We start from the raw sequence: 10,000 nt of genomic DNA on the forward strand, positions 1-10,000 counted from the left end.
TATATATATATATATATATATATATATATATGTGTGTGTGTGTGTGTGTGTGTGTGTGTGTGTGTGAGTGTGTGTGTGTGTGTGTGTGTGTGTGTGTGTGTGTGTGTGTGTGTGTGTGTGTGTGTGTGTGTGTGTGTGTGTGTGTGTGTGTGTGTGTGTGTGTGTGTGTGTGTGTGTTTACCTAGTTGTATTTACCTAGTTGTATTTTGCGGGAAGGGGAGCTATGCTCGTGTTGTCCCGCCATTGTATCTCTCAGTGTCTAGTTTGCTTTTAAACTCGTGAATGGTTTTTGCGCTTACTATTTCATTATCCAGTTTGTTCCACGTGTCTAAAACTCTATGTGGAAAAATGTTTTTCTTCAGTTCTCTTCTATAGCTATGTTTTCTTAATTTCCTTCCATGTCCTCTTGTGTTTCTCTTGTCCCAGTTTAGTAATTCTTCTCTATCAAGTATCTCTGTGCCTTTCATGATTCTGTAGATGGTCAATAGGTCTCCTCTCTCTCTTCTTTCCTCCAGTGTCGGTAGCTCCAGTTTAGCCAATCTCTCCTCGTATGATAGGTTTGCAAGTGCAGGTGCCATTTTTGTAGCTGCTCTTTGGATTCTTTCTATTTTCTTTATGTTCTTTTTGGTACTGGGGGACCACAATGTCGCCGCATACTCTAGTCTAGGCCTTATCAATGTAACCAATTTTTTTTTATCATGTCTTCGTCCAGGTAAGCAAAAGCCACTTATATTGATCTTTTGTTAATCTGTGTATCATAGGACAAGTCGTTTGTGATAATAACTCCCAAGTCTTTTTCGGATCCTACTTTCTTTACTTCCTTGGTTCCAATTGTATAATTTCTTGATATTCTGTTTTTGTTTTTTCCAAACTCCATTATGCTACACTTCTTAGTATTAAAATCCACTTCCCATTTCTGACTCCAGTTCCATACCCTATTCAGATCTTCTTGCAGTGCTTCACAGTCCTTATCAGTTTCTACTTTCCTTAACAGTTTGGCGTCATCAGCAAAGAAGCTCATGTAACAGTTCACGCCCTCGTCCATATCATTCATATAGATAGCAAACATTATTGGAGCCAGTACAGATCCTTGCGGTACTCCACTGATCACCTCTTTCCAATCTGAATATTTTTCTCTGAGTACTACTCTCATCTTTCTTCCAGTCAGGAAGTCCTCCATCCATTTTAGTAGGTACCCTTGTATTCCTCCTATGTGTTCCAGTTTTTTTTAGTAGTTTTCTGTGTGGTACTTTGTCAAATGCTTTTTGCAAGTCTAGGAATGCACAATCAGCCCATCCGTTTCTTTCTTGCACTATGTCTATTAGTCTTGAGTAGAAGCATATCAAGTTTGTGGTGCATGATCTACCTTGTCTGAACCAAAATTGTCTTGGGTTTAATATGTTGTTATCTTCCAGGTGTTTTACCCATCTATTCTTGATTATTTTCTCACAAATTTTGGCTATAGTGCTTGTTAGTGATACTGGTCTATAGTTGGTGGGTTCTTCCTTGTTTCCTCCTTTATATGTTGGTACAATGTTAGCATTTTTCCAGTCATTAGGTATCTTTCCTTCCTTGAGTGAGCTATTTATTATGATGTGTATTTTGTCCGTTGGCTCTTCTTTGCATTCTTTTAGAATCCAATTTGCAATTCCATCCGGGCCATGTGATTTTCTGACGTCCAGTTTTGATAGATGTTCTGATATTTCTTTTTATGATGTTGTAAATTCACTCATGTGGGGAGAATGTTTGTTATTATCTACGCCCCAATTTTGTATTTTCTCTCTGGTGAAGACAGATTTAAAGTGGTTGTTCATGATTTCGGCCATCTCTAATTCTTCTGTGTGTTCTATATTTCCTTGGCGTAGTTTCACTAGTTCCTTTTTGGTTTTAAGTTTACCATTTACATACCGGTAGAATAGCTTGGGCTGATCTTTGTATTTATCTATAATATCCTTCTCATGGTTCCTTTTCTCCTCTCTTCTCACATTAACATACTCATTTCTATAGTTTATATAAATTTGCCATTTGCTTTGTTTTTTGTCTTTTCTCCACCTTTTCCAGGCTTTGTCCCTTCTGTCTTTTGCCTCACTGCATCTTTTGTTGAACCAACATTTAATGTACTCTCTCTCTCGCTTTTGTCTTGGTACATGCCTGTTTACCCCTTCATTGTAATTAGCCAACAGTATGTTCCATTTCTTTTCCACTGTTGTCTCTTCCATATAGAATTTTTCCCAGTTTGCATTCTGGAAGAACGTCTTTAGTTTTGCAAAGTCTGTTTTGTTGTACATCAATCTTCCTTTCCTATGCTTTTCGCTCCTCTTCATCTCTATTTCTTCCTTTAGTACAGTTTCGATGAGTACATGGTCACTCTTTCCAATTGATATCTTGTAGTGGACTTTGTCCACTATTTCAGGTTCCGTTGTAAATATTAAATCTAGTTTCGGTGGCTCTTCATTGTTTCTGTACCTTGTATTTTCACTGACCCACTGGGTCATTGTGTACTCCATGGTCATGTCTAGCAGTACATTGCCCCACACGTCATCTCCTCGTACTGTCATGTTGTCCCAACAAATTTCTTTGCAATTGAAGTCTCCCATAATTACTAGGTTACCCTTACCCATTAGTATCTCATATAGTGATTTTCTTGTATCTTCTAGCATTTTTGTGTGTTCGTTTTCTTTCCAAGCATTCGTTCTTGGGGGCACATAGGTCACCACAAACTTTCTACTTTTCAGATTCTTGCTTTCGACTTTTATCATGATCAGTTCAACATTACCTTTGCCCTCTGCAATTTTTGTCACGTTTAGGTCTTTCTTGGCCAAGAACATGATTCCCCCTCCCTGCTTTTTGTCCCTGTTTCTTATCCAGTAATTGTATAGCCCTTGTCCAATATCAATAGATGGTATTTCTCCTCTTAGTTTAGTTTCTACAATTCCCATTATGTCTGGTTTTTCTTCTAACAGATAATCATTGAGTTCGTTCAGACCTGAAATTAATCCGTCAATGTTAGTGTAGGCCACTTTTAATTTTCTTCCTTCTCCATTATCTTTTCTGTCCTTGGTTTTTTCGTTTTGATGTGCCACTGTTTCAATCTCATATCGATTACTCTCCAATGGAATTCTTTGCATTCTGTCTCCGTTCTCAACAAGTTTTTTTCCTTTGCTTCTTTTCTTAGTGACTTTTCTTTTTCTAATTCCTCAGTACTTATTTCTCTTTTTATCCATATCTTATTGTACTTTTCACTCTTTGCCAAATTGCCTACTTTTTCGAAGATGTCTTCTACTACCATCTGTGACCTTAATTTCATCTTTAGAGGTCGATTTCTATCTTTAGAGTAGCGACCGATTCTGTGTGTCTCTTCTAAGTCTATGCTTGAATCTCTTCCCCCCCCCCCTGAATTTCATTTAGAATTTCTACTGCTGTCTCTCTTTCTTCTTTTTCTCTCATGTACCTCGCCAATCCCTGTTTTTCTTTTAGTCCATAGACCACAATACATTTTTTCCTATCTACTGTATCCCTGACCCAGTTTGCTTTTTCATTAATCACTTGGATAATTGTGTCTTTTGCATTATACTGCATTTGCTGCTTGACTATTTCTTTAAAAGCAGTTTCCTTGTTTTCGATGTTTTCCTTCCACTTAATTTTCTGAATACTATCTTCACCTACATTCTCTTCGATCTTTTGTGACAACTCATGTAATCTGTTGTTCACCTCTATCTTTAAATTGTCGCTGCTGTTATTTTCATTAGTTTTCTTTTTTTCATTATCATTCTTCAGCTCATTTATATCCCTTTTCATTTCTTTGATCTCGTTTGTGAGATCTAAGTTGGTATTTCTTAGGTCAGAGATTTCGTAATTCGCCTGTGCTAAGCATTCCCTTACTCCTATGATATCATTTCTTAAGTCCATAATTTCATTCTCCCACCCAGTCCTAGTTTTGTTCATATCTTTCTCTATCTTTAATAATCGACTTTCATATTTGTTAAATCCTGTGAAGTCTACTTCGTCGCACGTGGATTTGTTTACATTGCGGTTCGATCGTCTGACGCTAGATAGCTGTTTCGTGACTGTCTCTCGAGTCGTTGTTTTTCTTCATATTCGCTATTTCCATGATAATACAATTGACTAGCACTGCAGAGATATCATTTCGGACACTCACGATCACTCCCCACCCCTACAATACAAACCAGGATTCGTTTTTCGTCGTAAATCCCCTTCTTCTTGGTGACGACGGCGGACGGCGACGACGGCGTGTGTGTGTGTGTGTGTGTGTGTGTGTGTGTGTGTGTGTGTGTGTGTGTGTGTGTGTGTGTGTGTGTGTGTGTGTGTGTGTGTGTGTGTGTGTGTGTGTGTGTGTGTGTGTGTGTGTGTGTGTGTGTGTGTGTCTGTGTGTGTGTGTGTGTGTGTGTGTGTGTGTGTGTGTGTGTGTGTGTGTGTGTGTGTGTGTGTGTGTGTGTGTGTGTGTGTGTGTGTGTGTGTGTGTGTGTGTGTGTGTGTGTGTGTGTGTGTGTGATTTGGATGATGGAGAACATAAACACAGGGGAAGACTCGGAACCCTAAACACTCTAACGTTTCGTTCGCGTAGAACTTCTTCAGAGAACGAAACGTTAGAGTGTTTAGGGTTCCGAGCCTTCCCGTGTTTATGTTCTCCATCATCCAAATCATTTGTCTAAAATACTTATCAATATATATATATATATATATATATATATATATATATATGTATATGTATATATATACACATAAGTACTGGCGGTAGTAAAGAGACATGACATTTAATGCACACATACAGATATTAAAGTATTGGACCCCTTGAACGGAGATTATAAGGCATAGTTTGTATAGAGGGTCTTGGGGGAGGCCGGGCAAATGCAGGGATAGGCATTCGTGTTACCTTAAGCATGTCCACGTGAATACTTCACTCAGTCTCTTGGAAGGATCAAAGACCCTGAACTTATTAGGATGCAACTTTTTAGTCACTAAAAAGGGACCTGTAAATTTACAATTGAGTTTAGATTGCCGGTCAGGCATCCTTTTTTATAAACATGATCACCAATACTTATGTTAACAGGCGTAGCCTTGTTATGCTGGTGTTTCAACATTTTGGACTTGGAGTCAAGTTTTTCTCTCAAAGAAACATACATCATATGCAATGTGTGATATTGGAGTTGGCTATAATCATCGTCAAAATTGTAGAGGAGGTGACTAGGACTGTGTAACACATCATATGGGAGCCGTTTTTCAATTCCATAGATGACGTAATGAGGCGTCTTACACGTGGAAATATAAATTGTGCTATTAATGCATGAACTAACATGCGGAAGCCAATCCTCCCAAGATTCATGGAGGCTACTAGCAACGTGACTGAGAATGCCCAAATTTTTCCTATTTGTCCGCTCTACCATTAGATGCAGGATGGTAAGCAGTCACAAAGGTTTGAGTGATGCCGTAACTTTCACAAATGTTCGCTAAAACTTCATCCCTAAAATTAGTCCCATTGTCACTAAGGAGCACTGAAGGAGTAGTATGTGAAAAAAAGATAAACTAAAGCATAGACAATTACTGGAGCAAACTTGCTACGTGACGGAGCTAATATTACAAGGCGACTAAAGTGGTCCACACACACAATGACACACAAAACCTTGAGTACTACGAGACAATTGTAAAAGGTCTATAGATATAGTCTGAAAAGGACGAGGAGTAGGATACTCTAGGATAGGAGCAGTGTGCGTAGAACCTCTGTTCTGGGTACAAGAACCACACTGGGCTACAAGAGTTGTAATGTCCAGTCGCATTATAGGCCAATGATATTTCTTACGAGCCATGGCCAGAGTATTGCTACGACCTGAGTAACCAGCCTGAGTGGTATCATGAGCAAGAGACAGAACAACAGGCACTAGAGACTCGGGAATCACTAAATGTGCTATATCCTGCGCAAACACGCCCACATTATTAATGAGAACATTGCCCTGTAGAGAAAATTGGGACAGGGGTAATGTAAATCTGGTAAGGTGGTACCACAAATGATGACAAACCAAACAGGGTTCTCACGCTGAGCTTTGGCCAGATCCTGCAGGGAGAAGTTGCCAATCACTGTAACTGTAGCTACAGATATATTACGTGAAAGTGCATCAGCAACATTGTTCGCACGTCTTGGAATATGTTTAAGGATCGGGTTATATTCTTAACTTATAAGGAACCATCTAGGCGGCCTGAAAGATTTTTGTCCTTGAAATGTTGTGTGACATCAGTGTAGCCCGTGTTGACTGTAACATGATTTCCAAAAATTATATCTTGAAAATGCTTTAAATCCCACACCACTGCCAGTACCTCTAAATGTGTAACAGAGTAACGAGACTCAGGCTTGTTAAGAATGCGACTAGAATATGCAATAACATGGGGTCTACATCCATCTACTTGCTACATAAGTACAGTTCCAGTACCTGTGCCAGAAGCATCTGTACAAATAGTAAAGGGAAGATTATAATCTGGGAATGCTAACACAGGCGCTTCAGTAAGGGCGTGTTTTAATGAATCAAAACTCTCCTGATGAACATCACACCAATGGAAGCATGTATTCTTATTGAGGAGACATGTAAAGGGAAATGCAAGTGAAGCAAAATTGTTAATAAATGCATGAGAGTATCCTGCCAGTCCAAGAAAGGAACGTACATGTTCATCTGACCTAGGTGTAGGGAAGTCCCTAACTGCTTTGATTTTATCATCTGTGGTGTGAATACCATGTTTGTCTATAACACGACCTAGGAATTGGATGTTACGCTTGAAAAAAAACACAAAAAACACTTGGGCAAATAATTGAGTTTTAATCTAGTATCAGCAAAACGTTGCAAGACCATGGACAACTTGGACATGGACCACATCCTTGGAGACTAAGATTAAGTCGCCCAGGTAAACAAAAAGTCCGTTCCCCACCAGGCCATGGAAAATGGAGCTAATCAAGCGCTGGCAAGTCAAGGGAGCATTTCATAACCCCATGGCGCAACGAAGCCATTCATGATGACTTGTTGGAATCGAAAAGGCGGTGATCTTACGAGACTTCTTCTCCAGGGGAATCTACCAAATGCCCACATTCAAGTCTAAGGTGGCGAACACCGTATTACCTGTTCCAATGGACTGGAGAAGATCACTTATCATAGACAAGGGGTAATGGTCTGGAATAGTGACTTCATTAACTCGCCTATAATCAATAACAGGACGGAAAGATACATCCTTCTTAGACACCAAGAGGATCGGCGATTTCCACACTGAGTGAGACTCTTGTACAACGCCTTCACTTAACAAGTCGTCAACCAAGGACTGTGCTACAAGCCGACGAGAGTAAGGCAACCTGTAAGAGTGTACGTAAACAGGTCGAACAACTGGCTGAAGATCAATGCTATGAACAACACGACCCGTAACTCCTAATGGGTCACCAGATAAGGCCAAAGCTTGACGGTGGGTCACTAACAGGTCAATGAGACCACCTAAAAACGTTGCATTATGAGAGGCCAAGTTAGCTGTGTAAATTTCTTGTGGGAACCATTGCACCTAAGTTGTTGAAATAGTAAGCGAATCCTGGACAGTGTCAACAACTCCATCAAAAGAACCTAAATGACTGCCAGGAGAAAGGTTGATAAAAGCACCAGTGACGTTTGTTACAATACCTGTGTTAACATGATCCTCACAAAGAGTGGAGAGAGTACCTTCCAATGCTAGACGACAAACATAAACAGAGTCAGGCTAAGATAAGACGCCAGAATAAATTAAAGCACGTGAAATGCGCACCGGGATTCGAACTGAACTTAAAGGTCCATTATAATGCTCACCTACAACAACAGCATCACAAGAAAAAATAGAAGAGTCAAAACGATTAGAATTCTTTGAAGACAACTGTATGGTCTGGTCATGCACAGAAGTTGAGCTACATATGGAAACTGACCTATCCGTTGCAGGAATAACAGGATTATGTAAAGTCAATACACGGCGCCCAGGAAATATATCTATGCCATGAGCTGTAAGAGCGTCAATGCCCAAGAGGCAATCACACATGAGAGCAATTCCAGAAACAACAACAAAAGTAGCACGGAAAACGGTAACATGGGAGGAAAACCTTAAAGAAATGCAAATAGACCCAAGAATAGGAAAGGGAGAACCTTGTACAAAATGCAATCCTTTACAAAAAGGAGATAAAGATAAAGGGAGATTGTGCAAGTCCTTGAGAGCATAATAAGCCCTTCTACCTATAAGACTATATTCTGCACCAGTATCTACTGTGACTGAGACAGGTGTGTTCTCCATAAAGAAATGGAAAGTGAATAATTGAAAAGACTCAGCAGCCGCCAAAGTGATGATTTGAGACCGGTTATTACTGGTCAATCCCTTGGTTTGTGATAGGGGCACTGGTGAAAATGGGGCTGAGTTTGACTAAGTTGATGAGAGGCCTCTGTCTTAAGTTCCAAAATCTTTGATCACTGATCAGTCGAATGTTTACACTGACAGTAGCTAGGTTTATCCCGAAGCGTTACTCTAGAGAGGTTATGTGTCACGTTAGAAGAGGCATCAGAAAAATTCCTACGGAAAGGGGACTGCTTTGACTTGTGCTCGTGACGCTTACGGCGAAAGAAAGCAAAAAGCACTTTAGTGACTTGACTTGTTGCAATAGGTACATGTAAGTACAGATGGTGTAAATTTAGTCGAAGGGGTGCTATGAGTAGGTTCTAATGACTGCGGGGGTAGATGAGGAGAACTAGGAACATCGGCATGTTGTTGTGCATTGCTAATACACAAAGAACCATAGGGCACTTTCTGTAGTTGACCTGAAAGCCGTGTTGCTAAATACAATAGGGAATCATACGTCTTATAGCAGAGAAAAGATGCTGCTTTCCTCTCAAAAGGCACCAATAATAGTATATAAAAAATAGATTCCAAAATAAGGCGGTAACTATCCAAAGTGATAGCATTTTTATCTACCCAATCTGAATAAAACAATTATTCCAAGACATCAAAAGCAATATTGGTGGCCCTGGCCTGAGCACACATATAGTTAAAAGGGCACAATTGGGACGTCAGCACATCAACTAACTGAAAATACCATTGAAAATTACCACCTACAGGGGTATCAGAAAAGATTTTGAGGAAATTAGCTCTAAAAGTATCATAATTATAACTTAATATTTTGGGGTTGAGACATAAAGCTGCCATCATTTCATCTGCCAAGTTGAGATCTCACGAATGAGATTTTCTCAGACCCACTAACGACGTTAGTGTTAACTATATTATCTTCGCATTGTTGAATTAATGCAAATGTTGTATAATGGGATCCTGAGCTGAGAGTTTAACCATGGAAGGATCTTAATGTAAAAGAGTAAATGTATTAGCCATTGTCTGAGATGGAGTTTCGGGACTAAAAAATTATGTAGACACCGCTAAATAATATAATAGCTAGTAACACATCCTAATTAGCAATAACACAAAAATAACACGAAATTCTTAATACATACATTAATTGTTGCAACTGCTTACAAAAACACATGACCCAAGAAGAAAAGAGACCTGGGCTGGTGATCGTAGCCTTACCTAGAAAAAAATAAACAATAATACCAATTCTCTTTAAAATGAATAGATAAGGAAAACGGCATCGCAAGGGGCGACTATATACTAATAAGATGAAAGCAAAATAGCCGAGAAAAAGACATAAATAAATATGGCCACCTTATGACATAGGCAACAAGGCTACCTGGATCGCGAATTTGTTAGAATTGTACAAAAACAGAATTCACACTAGCATAAGAGTTTTCATGCACTTTCACTTAAAAGTAAGTTATGTTATATTCACACGGTTGTCAATCAACAATCCAACGTTTTCAGTCTTTTAAAGAGCGAGCATACTTAAGACTGGCTAGCACGCTGGGAATCATTTACACAATCTAGGCCGGTCCAGTAATCCTTCCACATCTAGGCATTAGATCAAAGCTGACACACTCAGAAATAATATGCGAAC

General features: G+C 39.4%; 1 long non-coding RNA gene across 1 annotated transcript in view; it reads right to left on the minus strand.

Moving 5' to 3' along the window:
• LOC143026892 (uncharacterized) overlaps positions 1 to 9,598 on the minus strand; it is a 15,056-nt gene extending 5,458 nt beyond the window's left edge. The window contains exon 1 of the long non-coding RNA XR_012966538.1: positions 9,501 to 9,598. This is a non-coding gene — a long non-coding RNA (uncharacterized LOC143026892). The remainder of the gene's footprint in view (positions 1 to 9,500) is intronic.
• Between the last annotated feature and the right edge of the window lie 402 nt (positions 9,599 to 10,000).

Source organism: Oratosquilla oratoria, chromosome 7 (assembly GCF_046742065.1).
Source record: "Oratosquilla oratoria isolate Oo_2021 chromosome 7, ASM4674206v1, whole genome shotgun sequence".
NCBI classification, from domain to species: Eukaryota; Metazoa; Arthropoda; class Malacostraca; order Stomatopoda; family Squillidae; genus Oratosquilla; species Oratosquilla oratoria.